Source organism: Mustela erminea, chromosome 11 (genome assembly GCF_009829155.1).
Source record: "Mustela erminea isolate mMusErm1 chromosome 11, mMusErm1.Pri, whole genome shotgun sequence".
Classification (NCBI taxonomy): Eukaryota; Metazoa; Chordata; class Mammalia; order Carnivora; family Mustelidae; genus Mustela; species Mustela erminea.
The window spans coordinates 21,322,611-21,340,135 of NC_045624.1; the positions used below are offsets into that span (position 1 = coordinate 21,322,611).

At 42.3% G+C, this 17,525-nt stretch overlaps 1 long non-coding RNA gene across 2 annotated transcripts in view; it reads left to right on the top strand.

Moving 5' to 3' along the window:
• Positions 1-17,525, top strand: part of LOC116569259 — a 45,281-nt gene that overhangs the window by 22,974 nt on the left and 4,782 nt on the right. Inside the window, exons 1-2 of one of the 2 annotated variants that reach the window (XR_004276938.1) lie at positions 23-745; positions 2,861-3,020. This is a non-coding gene — a long non-coding RNA (uncharacterized LOC116569259). Of the gene's footprint in view, positions 1-22; positions 746-2,860; positions 3,021-17,525 lie in introns of those variants that run through there. The other variant, XR_004276937.1, reaches the window with a different exon arrangement.

Genomic DNA, 17,525 nt, shown 5'->3' on the forward strand with positions numbered 1-17,525 from the left:
TCTCTCTCTCTCTGTCAAATAAGTAAAATATTTTTTGTAACAAAAAAAAAAAAAGAGAAAAGAAAACCCCTAATTCTAAAAAGATCAGTTTACACCATTGCTGTGTTATTCTTGGTTTTAATTTCTTGATCATTATTAGTGTAGCCCAAAGATTACATTTCTTTTGAGAATTTTCATTACTTCTTGGTTGTTTTGAGCCTCCAAACCATGGCTCAGAATTCTTGACTTAAAAATAATGTGCACCAAGCCTATACCTATGTATAACTCACAGGCGGTCATATAACAGGAAAAACTTGGCAGTGGTTTGAGATTCATTTGTACATTGCCAGTGTTGACATAATAATTCTTTCTTTCGTTGGCATTGCCTAGCGAAGGAGAGTCTCACTGTGGTTTGTTCTCCCCGTGGTTTCCGTAGCGTTAGAGAGAATGCTACTGAGAAACGAACCCTTTCTAGTTTTGACTCACTCAGGAGCTGTGTGTCTGTAGTCTTTCTGAGATGGGATATGAGAGAGGCATGCCCGGGAGCGGGCAAATCAGACTTCCACACGTGCTCCCTTCTCGTAGCCAATAGCCGGCTCAGAATGTGGATATTACGAGGGGCAGTTTCATTCATCAAGGGGATTTTCAGGCTCCAGCAGCAAATGCTTTGCGTTTTGGGCGATTGCTTGGTTTTGGGCTTAGCATTGACTCTGCTATAGAAACAAGTCGGTGCATCTGGCTCTTAGAAGAATTAATGGTGATTCAGGTAAGGATAAATTGGAGAAATCCTTCCTTTCCTTTCTTTGGGTGGATATGAGATTTTAGAAGAATTAGTCCTATCTTTGAGAAGAGTTCAGAACTTATTTGTCTTAAGTTTTTCCCCCTCTGTATATCATCCTTTTAATATGAAATCGACCTTCTTCAAAATGTAGTTTCATTTTCAGATAGTAAAGTGAGGATTCCATTTTTCTTTCCGTGCATGAATTTTTTTGAAAATGAAATAACTATAGTTGCTAAGATACTAATTACACATAGCTTCCTGGTTTAGAGCTGAAGTCTTATATTTTTAGGAAGTAGCTTTAAAAGTTGGGCAGGGGGGATATCAATGCTTGCATTTGATTTGTGAAACAGTGATGTTGTATGTGTGTCGGACTTTTCCCTGTACTAAAGGCCAGATCTTGAGACGTACTCCTTAATCTGTTCTGACAGGAGATTCCCTTCCCCCGCTGCCCCCCCCACCCCCCGCCCCGCCTCTCCTCTCTCCATGTTTTCTGGTGGTGGGATCTGCTCCGCTTCTCTGCTCAGGCATGTGGTTTAGTCTGTGTACATTCAGTGCAGTGGCATTTTTCTTGAAAAAGTGACTAAGGCTTCTTGGATGAATTCTCTCTTTGAAAGAGGTGGTAGAATTGCATCAGAAAAGCATTTACAGTAAATGGCTCCCCCCCCCCTTCCTGTAATGACCACATGTGAAAGAATGCATTAATTCTTGTTTGAGGAAATGAGAGTTGTAGAGTTCTATGAAAAACTCCCTTTTTATTATTAATTAACCAGATTTGAATGTTAAAAATTCTAAAATCCGGATCACTTTGTGCTGTGTAAATAAATAGCAGAGAGAGAGTTTGTCACTCCGTAGTCTCTATGGAGTAAGCAATTATCTTGAATTCAGGAAGAGGAAATAATATTGACTATGGCTCCAGTTAATGGCATACGCCTAACCTAAATTAATTTTCTCAGTCATTTTCCATAGTAAATTAATACATTTCTAAAGTGTACTGCTGATTTGTCCTTCAGGATTAGAGTCTTAGTGATGGCCCATGAAAGCTAGAAGCAGTCTTCCATAGCTCATCTAGCCAGGGATTCTCATGGGAACAGTACCGCCTCCTAGAGGACTTAGTAGGAATGAGATGGTGTTTGGTTCTACAGTGAAGGCTTTTTTTAAATGGGTGGAAGAGAATTGAGATGTTCCATGGTGGAAGAGACAGAAAGAATTGTCCTGCATCTCACATGACTTTCAGCTGCCATCTTGGATGTAAAAATCAGCTCATAATTACTTGAGCCTAGACCTATCTCCATTTAAATAAGAACACAAGAAACTTTTGCATACTTTTAATATACACAGAATATACTCCTTTTCATCTTGTTGTCCACCCATACTGCTCCTGTTTTGTTTTCCAGTACTTTTAAGATGGAAAACTTCTGATTTGGCTTCTCGTAATCCAAGCTTATTCCTTTTTTTTTTTTTTTTTAAGTATATGTGCTGCTGAAGCGAGCACTCCAAGCTTATTCCTTATAAGCAAGTTAAAAAGCATCTATTTCATTACACAGTTCATCGAACCTAAAAAATTGTTTATGTATTGAATATGCAGTATTTTATTATAAATTGGATTTCTTTTACTTTCTCCTTTATGTTACGTTTAGAGTGTTATATTGATGTTTTAAAAATAATATGTATATTAAAAAATTACATTATTAAAAATATGTATATTATTTTCAAATAATAAAATAAATAAATAAAATAAAAATATAAATAAATAATAAAATAAAAATAAAGAATAAAATAAATAGTTACTATTTACCAATGAATTTTATTTCAGAATAGTAAACAGGGCATTACGGAATTTTTGGTTCTAAAAACAGGGCTTTGGGAATATCCCATTCCCTCTCTCTACTTTCAGGAAGGACAGTATGCGAGTCACCCAGATGGGAGAAGTGTTTATCTTCTCTGTGAAGTTCCACAGAAAAAAGTCGCACATGTTACCCATGAATATGTTTTAGTATCTTGAAGTCTTTATACAAAGCTAGTTCTTCCTTCGTAATACTTTCCGGGAGTCTTCATTATGTCACTATAAAAACACAACCTTTGGTTTCCTTCTTTCTGTAGGAAAGGACAGATGGGTACTGAGAGAAGCTGGTGGGTCATCCTGCAGCCCAGCAGAGGAATGAAGAACAGACTCAGGTGTTCTTGAACAGTGGGTCTCGGTTTCCCTGTCTCCTCACCATGGACATGTTCCCCGTCTGCAGTGTGAACTTCTGACTGTGCTGTGAGTACCGCCCATCTTAGGCAAGGCGTTGTCAGTGTGGTAGAGTTAAATCCTTGGAGTCACGACTGTGAGGTTATGGTACCCGGCGTGTGCCTGTGGTGTTCACTCTGGCTTTGCGGTGCCGGAATTTTAATTCGATTGATCTTTCTCTTGGATGGTTGTTTCTTGTATTTTGTGGTGGTGTTTTTCTTGTTTTATGGATGTAATTATTGCTTCCTAAATGATTGCTTCTTAAGTAGGGACACTAACAAAACTTGTGGTTTTTTTTGTTTTTTTTTTTTTTTTAGTTCTAAAGTACCTTCGCTCCCTGGAATTTTCTGTTTCTTCCAGGGTCCTTCTGTTGTTTATCATAGTTTTCCACTTCCACGCCGCGTTAGCTCTAGTTCTGTCCTTGCCTTTCGTGCGTGTCAAGCTGAGGTAACATGAAGGCTCACCGGGGCTCTGTGCGTGTGGGTGCACCTTGCCACGGGAGGCATGTCCTTGTGTGGGGGAGCCACCAAGTGTCTGGGTGCAGAGGGCTTGACTTCGGGGCTCTCAGAACCACACTAACTGTTTAGTCCTCACCCAACATTTTGTTTAGTTTCTTCAGAGAATTCATTGGTGATTTTTTTAGTTTTTGCCTGGGGGCAAATTTTGTTGTTTCTGATAAAGACAGGAGTTGACTCGTGGAAGGAACGATTGTTGATACTGGACTTTTTAGTTAATCTTTTCCTTTTCTGCCGTTCTTGTCATTTCTCTCCTACACCATATTTGCCTTTTCTGAGTCTAGAGCCTCTTTGGGGTTTCAGTGGGGAAGTCAGTTATCCCTCCGCTCAGCAGCAACACTCTCAGAAGTTTCGGGGCTATAAGCTGCCTCTCCTCAGCTTTGTCAGTACTTTGTCAGTCAGTACTTCTGGTTTCCAAGACATCTGTTGAACTCTCTGAGGCCCGATAGCGTTTTTATTGTTGTGGGAGTATATGCTTTTTTTTTTTTTTTTAAAGTAACAGCAGTGGGATCTTTCATGTGCCGTGAACACCACCATTTTGAAATGGCATCTTAGTCAGTTTAGGTTACTGTAACAAAGTACCATGGAATGGGTGGCTTTACAGACAACAGAAATGTATTCCTTCTTTTATAGCTCTGGAGGCTGGTTCATAGAGAGCCTTGCTCTTGCTGTGTCCTCACATGTGGAAGGGTCGAGGGAGCTCTGGAGTCTCCTTCATGAGCACAGTCACCTCATTCCTCAGGGCTCCGCCCTCCCGGCCTAATCACCTCCCAGAGGCCCCACCTCCTTATACCATCAGATCAGTATTTCAACTTACAGATTTGGGGGCAGACCCATACATTCCGTTTCTAATAAATGAGAAGTCTGGCATTTGTGGATTTGTCAGAAGCATATCTGAAGAATTGTATCAGCCCGGGAAAAGCTGTGTTGGGGCACAAGAACTGCATGGGTATTGGGGTTTGGGGAGGCTAATCCTCTGAAGAACTTGGCCCAGAAGGAACAGTGAGCTGATGTTATTGTACAGATAATGCTTTCCCGCTGTGGAAGCAATCACCATTAATCACAGAGCCCTCTCATGGTCTTCTAGCTTTGCTGCTAGAAGAAAAGATGCATCTTGTAAAATGTCCAACTTGGTCATTAAAAAAAAATCCATGCAAGTAGTGGTAGTTGTTTCTGATCTTAAGACAAGTATAAATATAGGTATGCTTACTTTTAAATTTCTTCTCTGCCCTTTGGCATTAGAGTTCCGGAGAGAATCTCCTATTCCTTCATTTCTAGAACTCATATTCCTTAAGGGATGGATCCCCACACTTACTTTTCCCCTTTCTTGTAAGAAGCATCTCCTTCTTATTACCTTTGTGAAAAAACTCCAAATTCTTACTGATTCCTTTCTTGTACTTATTGTGTAGTTCCTGAAAATGCATAGTAGATGTAGATGGGAAAAATTAGATGTTAGCTAATTAGTCTTTCAACTTCCCTGACACAAGTGGTATCCTTTCTTGTCTTAGAAGAAACTCTGAATTGATGTTTCCAGTGTTATCATTCCGTCATTTCACTTGGGAAAAAAGTAGCCATTTTCTTAGAAAAATTCCTTGAGATCTTCCCCAGAGGTCCTCCATAGTTAGGGATCCCAGAAGAATCTTCTCAGGCCTGTCTGATCTGTGGCTTAGCACCAGGAGCCCCAAATCCGTCTCTAGAATTTGCAGAGTAATACGGTTGGGTATTATTTTTTGTGTGTAGGGGCATAGAGGCAACTGAAGGTTGTAAATGTCCTCTGGTATCCAAATTCTGTATCCTTTACATTGTTTACCAGCTTAGAGCCTTTGGACAGCTGGGGTTCCAAGAGGCACGCCCTCGGAGGCCATGCCCCTGGAAGCGGATATGGAGAATGCTGAAATGTCCTGAGCTCTCAGGCAGGTAATAATTTTATTTCTGGTATGGGCTAGAACAAGTATCATCAGCTTCTTCTAGGTACTTTTCTTCCCAAGTTTACTTTCTTCCATCCATCCCCCATAACCTGCTGGAGGTGAGGAATGTGTTGAATGCAGGTTATCAGCTGTATACTGAAAAATAATGAGCCTAAAAAGAACATTCTGTAAGCTTTTAGAATGAGCTTTTAGAACAGTCTTACACTGGTTCTGGAACCTGGACTATTGATTGACTGACTGTTACTGTTAGAGGAGAGGAAACCCAGCAAGTTCCTTCTTTTCCTTTGGAGACAGTATCTTGTATAGGTGGTCAAAGAAATAAGACAGCCATGATGGTTGTCAAACTGGTTGTCTGTTACTGAAAGTAGTTCAGATAGAGTTTCCCTTTGGTGGGGCCAAGGGGTGCAAATCAGATCACATTTTTCAGGAGTTCTTGGGGATAAAAAGACATTTAAGAAGGCCTACCTCCACGCCCCCCGCCATTTTTTTTTTTTTTTTTTTTTTGAGTGAGAGAGGGAGTGGTGGTAGGACAGAGGAAGGAGGAGAGAGAGAGAGAGAGAGAGAATATGAATGAATCTTAAGCAGGCTCCACGCTGAGCATGGAGCCAAATGTGGGGCACAGTTTCATGACCTCAAGATCATGACCTGAGCTGAAATCAACAGTTGGATGCTTAACCGACTGTACCACACAGGTGCCCCCAGCTATCCTTTTTAATAGATGAAAATTTCACATGTGAAACACATCAGTGTCAAATATACTCAAGTAACCAAACCACAATTAACAAAACGAACATTTCTACCATCCAAGTTCTCCCATGCCTCCCCCCACCCCCGACATCCAGGCACTCACCAACCCCATTGGCAAATGCTTTCTGATTTCTGTCCCTATAGAATTGTTTTTCCCTGCTTTTGACCATCATGTAGATGGGATCATAGAGCATGTACTCTTTCCCCTCTGGCCTCTCACCCCAGTTCTGTGTTGTGTATCAGGTGTTCATTCTTCCTTTATTGCTGGGTGGCATTCTGTTTACATGATTAGACCCAATTTCCTCTTGGCACTCCCATTTTCCTCTCAACAGAGTTTTGGGTTGCCTTCATCTTTTTTTGGCTGTTATAGGTGTTAAGCCGCTGTGAGCACCTTCTCGCTCACTCACATCTCATTTGAGATTTAGGCTTAATTGCTGGGCCATGCCAGACGTCTGTATTTATCTTCATGAGAAACTTCTAAGCAGTTTTCCAAAGTAATTACACCATTTTACGCCCTAGCCAGCAGTGGATGAGCATTCCAGGTGCTCCAATTCCTTCTCAGCTTTTCTGTATTGTTGGTTTTTCTGATTTTAGCCTTTCTTGGGAATATGAAGTGGTTTTGCATCGTGATGTTTAATTTGTATTTCTTTGATGACTAATATGTTTTTATTGGGCATTTGTAGATCTTCGTTTTTGGAGCATCTGTTTCATATTTTACCCAATTTTAATTTTTGAGGGGGTCATTTTTATATTACATTGTTTCTCTTACTGTTACTGATTCCTAAGTAACATTTTATATATATATAGAAAATCTGAAGATACTTGTATTATATAGGTATACATACCTCAGAAAATAGTGATGCACATATATCCTAGTCTGTGATTTATTTTTCATTTTCTTAAAAAATATCTTTTGATGGGCAGATTTTTTTTTTTAAGACATCTATTTAAGAGAGAAAGCGAGCAGGGGAGGGGCAGAGGCAGAGGGAGAGAAGCAGACTCCCTGCTGAGTGGGGAGCCCAATGCAGGGCTTAATCCCAGGACCCTGAGATCCTGACCTGAGCCAAAATCAAGAGTCAGATGCTTAACCGCTGAACCTACCCAGTGCTGCTGATGAGCAGATGATTTTAAATCTAAAGTCAATTAACAAAGTAACCCTCTATATTATCAGTACTTACTGTGTTTGAAGTAATCTGCTTCCCCGAGGTTGTGAAGATATCCTTCTGTGTTTTCTTTTAGAGATCTTTTATTTTAAACTTTGTGCTTTGGTCTATGAAGCATTACAGATTAATATTTATGTATCAGGTAAGGTAGAGGTGAAAGGTGTTTTTTTGGTTTTTGTTTTTGTTTTTTTGCATGTTTCCCCGGCTGTTGCAGTGTGATTTGTCAAAAAGACTTTCCTTTCCTCATTGAATTGTTTTGGCACTTTTATTGAAATTAGTTCCCCATATATGTTTTGGGCTATTTCAGAGGAAACTGAAGAATGTTTGTATAGACCACATGTGGCATGCACTTAAGTCTAGGAAGTGAGTTCACATTGGTCAACTTTAATAAGCCTCAAGTGGCTGGCAGTCTTGGACTTCTATATAATGGAACACTTGTGTCAAAAGTCACTGACAGATGCTATATGGGGGACATTTTTTGCTTGCTAACCCAGCTGAGGCTTCTAGAAGTTCCAGTGTTCCCACATTAAGTATAATCTCTTATGTGCGAAGAAATAATATGTTAAATCTGTGAGATCCAGCCTCAGCCCGTGGCCATCTTCACAGAGAACTAAATAGTAACTTTTCTTCTTTGAAAACTGGATATATTGGGCACCTGGGTGGCTCTGTTGGTTAAGCGACTGCTGTCGGTCCAGGTCATGATCCTGGAGTCCTGGGATTGAGTCCTGCTTTGGGCTTTCTGCTGAGCAGGGAGTCTGCTTCTCCCTCTGACCCTCCCTCCTCTCATGCTCTCTCTCTCTCTCATTCTCTCTCTTTCAGGTAAATACAATCTTAAAAAAAAAAAAAAAAAAGCAATCTAGATATGTATGGATTCAACATGACTGATTTGGAACTCATTATAATTAAGTGTGGTTCAGGCTAAAAAATACTACTCTTTGGGCACCTGGGTGGCACAGTTGGTTACCTGTGCCATTGGCTTGGGTCATGATCTCAGGATTCTGGGATCAAACCCTGTGTCAGGCTCCCTGCTCAGTGGAGAGCCTGCTTTTCCCTCTCCCTCTAATGCTCTTCCTGCTAGTGCTCTCCCTCTCTTTATCTCTGTCTCTCTGTCAAATAAAAATATTTTTTAAAAAATATTAATCTTTATAAAAAATATTTTATTAGAGAGAAGAGCAGAAGCAGGGGGAGGGGCAGATGGAGAGGGAAAAGCAGACTCTCCACTGAGCGGGGAACCCAATGTGGGTCTCACTCCCAGGACTCTGGAATCATGACCTGAGCTGAAGGCAGATGGTTAACTGACTGAGCCACCCAGTTGCCCCCCCAAAATATTACTCTTAAGATGGAAATTGTTCATAATGTAAAGAAGCTTGTGAAAAAAAAAATCTGTTGTAATAACTTGTTCACATTATATGCAGAATTATAGATTTGCTGACTTGAAACAAATCTTGCCTATGAGTGGAATCTCTACTTAGAAAGGTTTTGGGACACAGTTTTGCATAGTATTTTTACTTGACTTTAGTTAAAAAAAAAAAAAAAAAACTTTCTTTTTAAAGATTCCTTAATCTCAAAAACCAGAGGATGACTAGAGTAGAAAACATACCAAAGTTATTCTGTTAGGAAGATAGAATAAATGGTGATCATCTCTTTTTGACACCCTGAATTTTAGAATTTTAACTTCATGTTTTCATGGTATGGCGCTGTAGTTCAGTGGTTGAGCACAGCTCTGATGCCGGCCCGTCTGGTTTGGGACACCAGCTCTCCTTGTCCCTGACAGACATGATACATGCCGCTGTGCTTTGCCCTGAAACCCAGAGAATAAGAGTGTCTGAAGATTTAGAGGTGGGTCACAGTGAGCACTATGTAACTTTTGGCCAGTAGTAACATTATATACAAACATATGCAAATAGGAAATTTTTTTAGAAAGGAAAACCAGAAAGCAAAACTATATTACACTCTGCCTGTGATTCAAGCACCTCACTGTTCACAGGAGACTTCCCAGTTGGTTGAATTGGTCACATTTTACTGTTAATTCCCATTCTCCCCCAAAAGGGTGTAGAACTAAAGGATTTTATTTTGAGCTCCTTGGGAGATATTTGCCTGAAAATACAAGAGGCACTTCATGCTAATTTCCAGAACTACTTCTGTCTCTGTAAAAAGATTTTACAAGGAAAGATATTCTTTTAAGCTCATGTCTTCCTCTCCTGCTTTGCTCAGTTAACTCAAGTAAAAAAAAAAAAAAAATCCACTCACCTGAAATACCTACCACCTTCTGTAGTCTGTGTTTGGACTTGCACAGTTGTGCTCAGCTCCTGGCCCCTGTTTTGCTTTCTCTAGCGATTTCCTGGCCAGAGCCGGAACTAGAGGCAGGTCTGGGAGAAGTGGCCGTGACAGGCCTTTTTGCCCACTCATCTCCCCCACAGGACTTTGGAGGGAGGGAAGTGTCTGACCCTAACTGCAATCCCCTGTGCACCAACCCAGAAGCAAAATCCAGCTCAGGCCAAACGCAGAAGTTGCTAACGCACCGTTGATGATGTCATTCCCGGTGAAATACGATGTTTTGGTTACTCATACAGACCAGGTTTACCCTAGCACGAGCTGGGAGCTTCCCACACGTTGTCATGGGTTGGCTTTATGAAGTATTTGTCTTTGTCGTGGGTACGCGGTCAGGCCTGAGGAGAACTGATGTTATTACGGCTGACTTAGCTGATCGTACGGTATTGAAGGTGAGACTTCTCATGAAGTCTGCTCAAAGTAACTGAGTTTTTGTTTACGTTCTTGGTGTTGTTTGGTAAGTGCCACAGGTGCACAGAGTACCTGTGCTCAGAGCCTGTGGCTCTCCTGATTCGACCTGCGGGAGAAGCGCATTCTACAAGGTCACTTGTCCTCCCTGCCAGCCCCTGCGCACGATACTTGTTTACTCCTTCACCCCACTTCCTCTGCCCTGTAGCTGCGTCACAGCGAAGAGAGAAGCCGGAGGCGAGCTCCCTTGGGTTCTTGCCCTGTCCGCACACTCCCATCTGCGCCTGCCTTGTTCCGCTTGCCTCCTGTCTCGGCGGAAGCGGGGTCCTTCCTCATGCCCACTCTGGATACCAACCCCGGCTGCCCTCCCCTTCTCAGAGACATTCTCTCTGACTTGATACCTGCCCTTCACGTCTGATGAGCATTTAAACCTATGCACGTCTCACTGATGAAACACACACGTGCACACACATACGACACAGACTTTCAGTGTTCGCTTGCCTTTCGGTCCACTCTGCGTTCACTGGTGCCAGGGCCAGCCTTCTTGGAAGAATGGCCCGTGTCGGTTGCCTCCACTTCCTCATTCCTGCCCCCTCCTCCCTACTCCAGGCTGGCGTTTGGACCTGTGACCAAACTGGTACGCTCTGGCCAAAGCCGGTGGTTGTCTCCTGTCCCGCTGTGGCCCCGCAGATCAGGTATGTCTGGACTCTCAGCTTCCGTGCGTGACCTCACCGCAGTGACAGCGTTTGCTGTCCTCTCCTCTGGCCTCCTGGACCCTACCCTGCCCCTGCCCTTTGCGGGTTCTTCCTGCTTCGTGCTGTGTATTCAGATGTCCGTCGGACATTTCCACGTTGATATCTTTTTTTAATAAAGATTTTATTTATTTATTTGGGAGAGACAAAGTGAGCAGGATGTGGGGAGGGGCAGCGGCAGCGGCAGTGGAAGAGGGAGAGGCAGGCTCCCCTGCTGAGCAGGGAGGGCAGGGCTCCATCCCAGGACCCTGGCATCCTGACCTGAACCGAAGGCAGACGCTTCACCGACTGAGCCCCCCGGGCGCCCCTCCACGGTGCTGTGTTGCCAGCACCTCATATCCAGTAGATTCCAAACCGACCCAGATTACCCAGGCTTGAAACCTATAACTGACTGACCCTTCTCTCTCCTCCCCTCCCCAGTCCACAAAGAAACCACATCCGGTCACGTTCTCCACTCCACCTGCCTTGTTTCCAGTGTGTGTCCCTGCCAGTTTCCATCACCTGCTCCCACAGCTCCTGCCTTAGCACGCCTCTCCCTGCTGTCCCTGGTCTCCCCCGGTCTGCTCTGCATGTGGGCCTCTCTCCCTGACAGCGCTCAGAGTGACGCTTCTAAAAAGCATTCGTGTTGTGTCCCTTCTCTGCCTGAACTCTGACCCATTTCTGTAATCCCTCCTCCCCAGATGGGCGGGGGCCTCTGTGGGGTTTCTGTTCTCACCCCATGCGTAAAGAAGTCGTCCGAGCACTAGAATTCAGGCGGAGACGGAGGCAAGAGTACATCCCACTCCACGCAGAACTTCATGAACGTCCCTGCTGGACTACAGCCCCTCCGCCCTCCGGAGTTCCTGATGGGTTTGCTACTGCTCTTCCCCCACTCGCCTGTCTGGGCTTCCCAGCCACAGCCTCTCCCCCCTGGGCTCTCCTCTTCTGTTTGCCCTTCTTCTCTTTCTCAGAGCAGCTCCCCTCTTTGCCGAATGTTCTGATCTGCGTTGCATCACTGTCTCGTCTTAGGTTGGGTTCTCTCACAGCAGATTCTGAGTAAGGGCACAGTCAGGTCCGGCCACCTGGGAGCTGTGTGACTGCTCTGTGACTCGGTGTTCTCATCTTTAAAATCCTACACTGTAAGACTGCGGTGAAAGTTAATTTGTTCATGGAAAGTGCCTCAAACTGTCTGACCCGTAGTAATCAGTCCAGCTTGCTACAGTGATAGGGTAACGTCTGTTGAAGTGTCACCTCTTACAGAGTTCCATTCCTGTGGACCAGATCGGAGCCCCCTCTGTGTGGACTGATAGCACCTTGTGCCTCCTTTAAATCAGAATTGCTAGTCTGGTGGGGGAAGGGTGAGCCCATCCTGTTCCTCATCCAGCACCTAGCTCAGTGCCTTGTACATAGTACACAGTGTATATTGTACTCTGTTTTTTGAACAGATTTAATAAAATGACATACAGAAAGCTCCTTCCAGTTATGTTATTCTTCTTATCTGTAACAAGGTACCCTTTAAAAAATAGGACAGCAGGGCTGCCTGGGTGGCGCAGTCAGTTGAGTGTCCCGACAGTTGGCTTCAGCTCAGGTCGTGATCCTCAGGGTCGTGAGATCGAGCCCTGGGTCAGGCTCCACGCGCCACGTGGCGTCTGCTTGGGATTCTCTCTCCCTCTTGCTCTGCTCCTCTCTCTCTCTCTCTGTCTCTCAAATGAAGAAATAGATCTTTAAAAAAAAAAAAAAAAGACATAACAAACAAACCGTAACTGTGCTCGAGGGTTTGTCTTGAAATCCAGGGTTACTGAGTGAGCCTGGCCAAGCTCTCTGGGTGTCTTTGTCTCTGGAGCAGCTTTACCTGAGGGCCTTTGTCCAACCCCCCACCCCGCCCAGTCTTCAGTTCTGTGATAGCAGGTTTGCAGTAAGGGCGGAGTACATTTCTAGGACACTCAGAGTTTCCCTCCCAGCTGTGTTCTTTCCTGTTAGCTGAGGAGGCGACGTCATTGTGTTGCTTGGGCTGGCAGGTTCTTTCCTAGTTGTGGGGAGTTTTTCAAGCTGGCTGTAATGAGAGGGTCCCCAAAAACCACAGAGAGGTCTGGTATGTTCTCTCAAAGTTACACACGATGTCCCTTTTTATTTTCAGTTTTGATCTTCTGTGTTGCTGAGCTGACTTCTGTAATTATGCTTAAAGAATCTGATATCAGAAATAAGATCTGTTTTACTTTGATACCTGCACTATTGACATGCCAGATCAGAAGCCCTCTTCAGGACTTCTCATTCTAGAGATTTCTTTCTTCCTTTCAAGTGTGTGTGTGTGTGTGTGTGTATAGAAGACAATGTAAAATTTACAGTCTTCACCATTTAGAAGTGTACAGGTCGGTGGCGTTGAGTACATGCACACTGTTGAACAGCTGTCACCACCGTCCATCTCCAGAGCCCTCTGATCTCGCGAGACTGAAACGCCGTATGCATTAAACACCAGCTCCTCCTTTCCCCTCTTCCCAGCCCTGTCTCTAAGGATTAACCACTCTAGGTACCTCATGGGACTGGATTCATACAGTATTTGTCTTTTTGTGACTGATTTGTATCCCTTAGCAGAATGGCCTCACGGTTGGACCTTGTTGACATGTGTCAGAATTTCTGTACTTTTGGGGGCTGAATAATATTCCTTTGTATTTTATATGCCATGTTTAGTTTATCCATTCATTCGTTAGTGGTCACTGGGGTTGCTTCCACCTTTTAAATGTGAATAATGTTGCTGTGAACATAGATATACATGTATCTCTTCAAGACCCTTTGAATTATTTTGGACCTAATGATTTTTTAAACCTTCTGTCTTGATGTTTCTGTTGTTTTCCTGCCTTCCTCTTTGGGCCACTTACTGGCCCTCTCCCATCAACCTTGTTCACTGTTTTCCTAATAATGTCTTGCTGCTGACATCTTCAGGCTTTGGTATGGCCCTCACAGAGCAATAGCTCTCGACAGCTACGAAGGAGGATTTGTTCCCACCTCCTGCCCACTCACCAGTGCCTGTTTTCTGAAGGGTGTACCACTGGTTCTTAACTTGAAAAAGATGAAAATCCCTTAGGTAACAGGACAGATTTTGGTGACTACAGATCTTTTGTATTTTTGAAATTTAACTTTTAACAGTAGCATCTTCTTGATCTGTCAGTCCTATAATTATGATATATTTATGGTCATGGAAACATTATATGATAATGGTAGAAAACATGTAAAGTATGGAGAAAATATCACATATGGTAGCACTACTGAAAGGCAGTCCTTTTTATCCTCTTGTTGCATATTCTTGTTTTTTTTAATGTGAGTTTTTGCATATTTAAGATCATATTGTTTTGTATTTCTTTTTTGCACTTAACAAAGTATAAGCATTCTCTGGGCACCTGGGTGGCTCACTTGGTTAAATGTCTGACTCTTGCTTTTGGCTCAGGGTTCTTGGATCTGGCTCAGTGCTCAGCATGGAGTCGGCTTGATATCCTCTCTCCCTGTCTGTCTGCGCCCCTCCCCAGCACATGCACATGCTTTCTCGCTCTCAAATAAATAAATAAATCTTTAGAAAAAATAAAGTATAAGCATTCTCTTGTTAAAAGGTCTTTGCAAATATTTTAATTCTTTTATATGGCTGAAAAATACTTATGGGCTGTTTATTAGTTTAAGTAACTTTTTCGCAATTATAAAAACAAGGTTTCTTTCTTTCCTCTTTTTCTTTTTTTTTTTTTTTTTAGATTTTATTTATTTATTTGAGAGAGTGATAGTGCAAGTGAGGAGAGAGGCAGAGGGAGAAGGAGAAGCAGATTCCCCACTGAGCAGGGAGCCTGACAGTGGCGTTCAGTCCCAGGACCCTGGAATCATGCATGACTTGAGCCGAAGGCAGAGTCTTTAACCCACTGAGCCACCCAGGTGCCCCCTTCTTCAGCTTTTTAAATTACTCTTTTCCAGTATCTTTTTGAGATGAGCTTTTGTACTTTCCATTTCTGTGCATCCCTCCCCCTCCCCTTTTCCTTTCTTACTCACCAGTACCGATACCTTACCCACACCTTAACTTTACAGCCCGTATTTTCACCTAACACTGTATCTTGTTATGCAGTATTCTCCATTAAACACTTAGTCTTATGTTCCCCTCCACTTTTAGATACCTAGTAGCAATTTTAGGTCACTGTGAGTATGTCCTTGTCCAGTTACCTTTCTGTGTATCTGTGATTGTTTCTTGAGGTGGTATTTATAGACCTGTTAATGAGTCAGAACAGTTTTAAGGCTTATAAAAAGATACTGTTGGTTTCCTGAACTGATGGGCTCATCTCAGTCCGCTAGCTTATTCTTTTTGTAGTCCATCTTTGTGAATTTGGTGGCTGAAAAAAAAAATTAAAAAATCTTGGTTTTTGCTAGTGAAATCCAACACTTTTTCTTGTTAATTGGCCTTGTATACTTTGGAGTGCCTAGTCTTAGTGTTAATATCTTGTACCTTGTGCATTGATAAATGATTCAAAGTTTACTACCCTGTTGAAGGTATTTCCTTCTTTTCTTTACCTTTCACTTCAGCTGCTTTTGGACATACAGGACATGTACAGGAGAACATAGTCCGCTTGATTCCAATTTTGTAGCCTTTTATTTTTTTTAATTAATTCCTTTCCTATCTCTAATTCCGAAGTGTTTCCTTCTCCACGCCCCCCCCACCCCTGTTTACACTTAACTCTTTCAACCTTTACAGAATTAATTTTGGTGAAGGTTATAAAGTAGGAGCTAATTTTAGTTTTTCTAGAATATTCTCTCATTCATGTGTGTCCAAAATCCCAGTGAAACTGAGAAGTGAACCCAACGAGTGCTTTTTCTTATTTTAGTTCTTGATTTTCCCACTGGATAAAAGAGGAGGAGACTGTGATATGTGTGTGGAAGGGAGGTTGCAGGAAGAGAGGCTGGTACCATCTTTCCGAGCTTTACCCCTCAGCCCAGAATTTACCCTGTCTCGTTCCAGCTCAGGAAGGACAATGCTCAGCACAGGCTGATGGAAGACTGAGATGGCAGCAGTAACAAGGGTTGGGGGCCTGTGAGGTCCAGAGAGAGGTCCAGAGTGAGGCACTCTAAGTCTTGACCCTACTTCAGTTCTCTACCACTAAGATAAGCAACCAGGTCTGTGCTCATTGGAGACTTACTTGAGCCTCACATTATAGGTGGAAGGCAGCACACAGTGAAAAAGAACCCTAGCCTAGGAAAATCAGAAATCTTAGGTCTAGTTTCAGTGGCCAGTCTGTGCCACATAAGAAAGTCTCTCAACTTCTCTGATTTCTTCATTTATTGGGAATTAGGGAGGTGAGATATATATTCCCTGAGGTTTATTCTCCATAAGCTGTGGTCTAGGCAAGTGACAGAGCTAGTCTATGCTGTCAGTCTATTGGGGGATATTTCTCGGTAACTAGTTCATCTTTCCTTTATTCAGCCAGCCAGTATGATAGCCGGTTCAGTAAGGCGATCCCCATGTCATTTAACACCCAACCTTGGAGAATTTGTGCTTCTTACTTTTCCTAACTGTCTTCATCTGCCTCAAGCTTCCCTTCTGGAAGACTTTTGTTTTTCCTAATAATTTCTTGTTTTACCTAGCTACCACTTATGTTTACGAATTAAAGAGAGATGAGCTAGTGATCAAGAAGTACCCAGATCTTGTCCTGTCACTTGCCCAGAGCTGTGGTATACATTTTTCTAAAAAGCTGAAATAGAAGTGTAAAAAGCATTTTGAAAATTGTGAAGCGTTAAAGTGATACAAGTAATGTCTAGGAGGTACAAATTTGTACTTTCAACCGTGTCGTTTATTATGGATATTAATAAATTATTTGTTAATGTATCAGTAACGGAAATTGCATTGAGAAACAGACAACCACAGGCCAAACCACGCCAATTTCAAATAACTGTATTTGAAAGTTATTTCAAAGCTACTCTATTTTAGAGAATTTTCTACTCTTATTTTAGAGAAGAAGCGCAAAGAATAGGTCTTAAGTAATTTTTGTATAATCGTTAAGTCCTTTATCGGTCAGTCCATTACAGTCATGAATGTTGTAACATTCATCTCCCACTTTTTCATTTCCAGAGCAGGTGAACATGGTCTGATGTCTGTGGCATAATTTATTTAACACAGAAGGATAGTTCAGATCCTATTTAATGATGATCTTTTACGAGTTTAGAATCCGCAGATGAAAATGTCACTGTGTTGACATTTTCCTCTGGAGAGTGTATTTGCTGTAATAAAATACGGTGACTACTTGAAACCTACACAGCTTGGGGGGAGCTGGATAATCTAGGCAGTTTTCTCCTTGTGCTCCAGGAACGCACAGTACCCTACATTAAATAAAGCATAAGTGTTTATACGGAGCTGCAATTAATGTTTTGTTTGATTCCAATTAGGTATGAATGATCTTCAAATAACACTGAAAAATCGCCTTTAAAATAAACCTTGGGTGGATATGATCTTCACAGAAACTGTTCCTTTATTAATTAAACTTTCACTTCTTAACTCCGGACTGCTTTGATCTCATAATATTTTTAAAAATGTCCTGAGGGCTTATTTCCAAGGCTTCCAAACAAATTATTATTTCTCAAAACCATTATATATTCATGACTCAATGAATCCTAAAGACAGTCTTTTTAAAACCCTCTTAGAAGCTGATTTTTCTTAGTATGCTGTCTACTGCGTAATTTTCTTGGCTGTGGG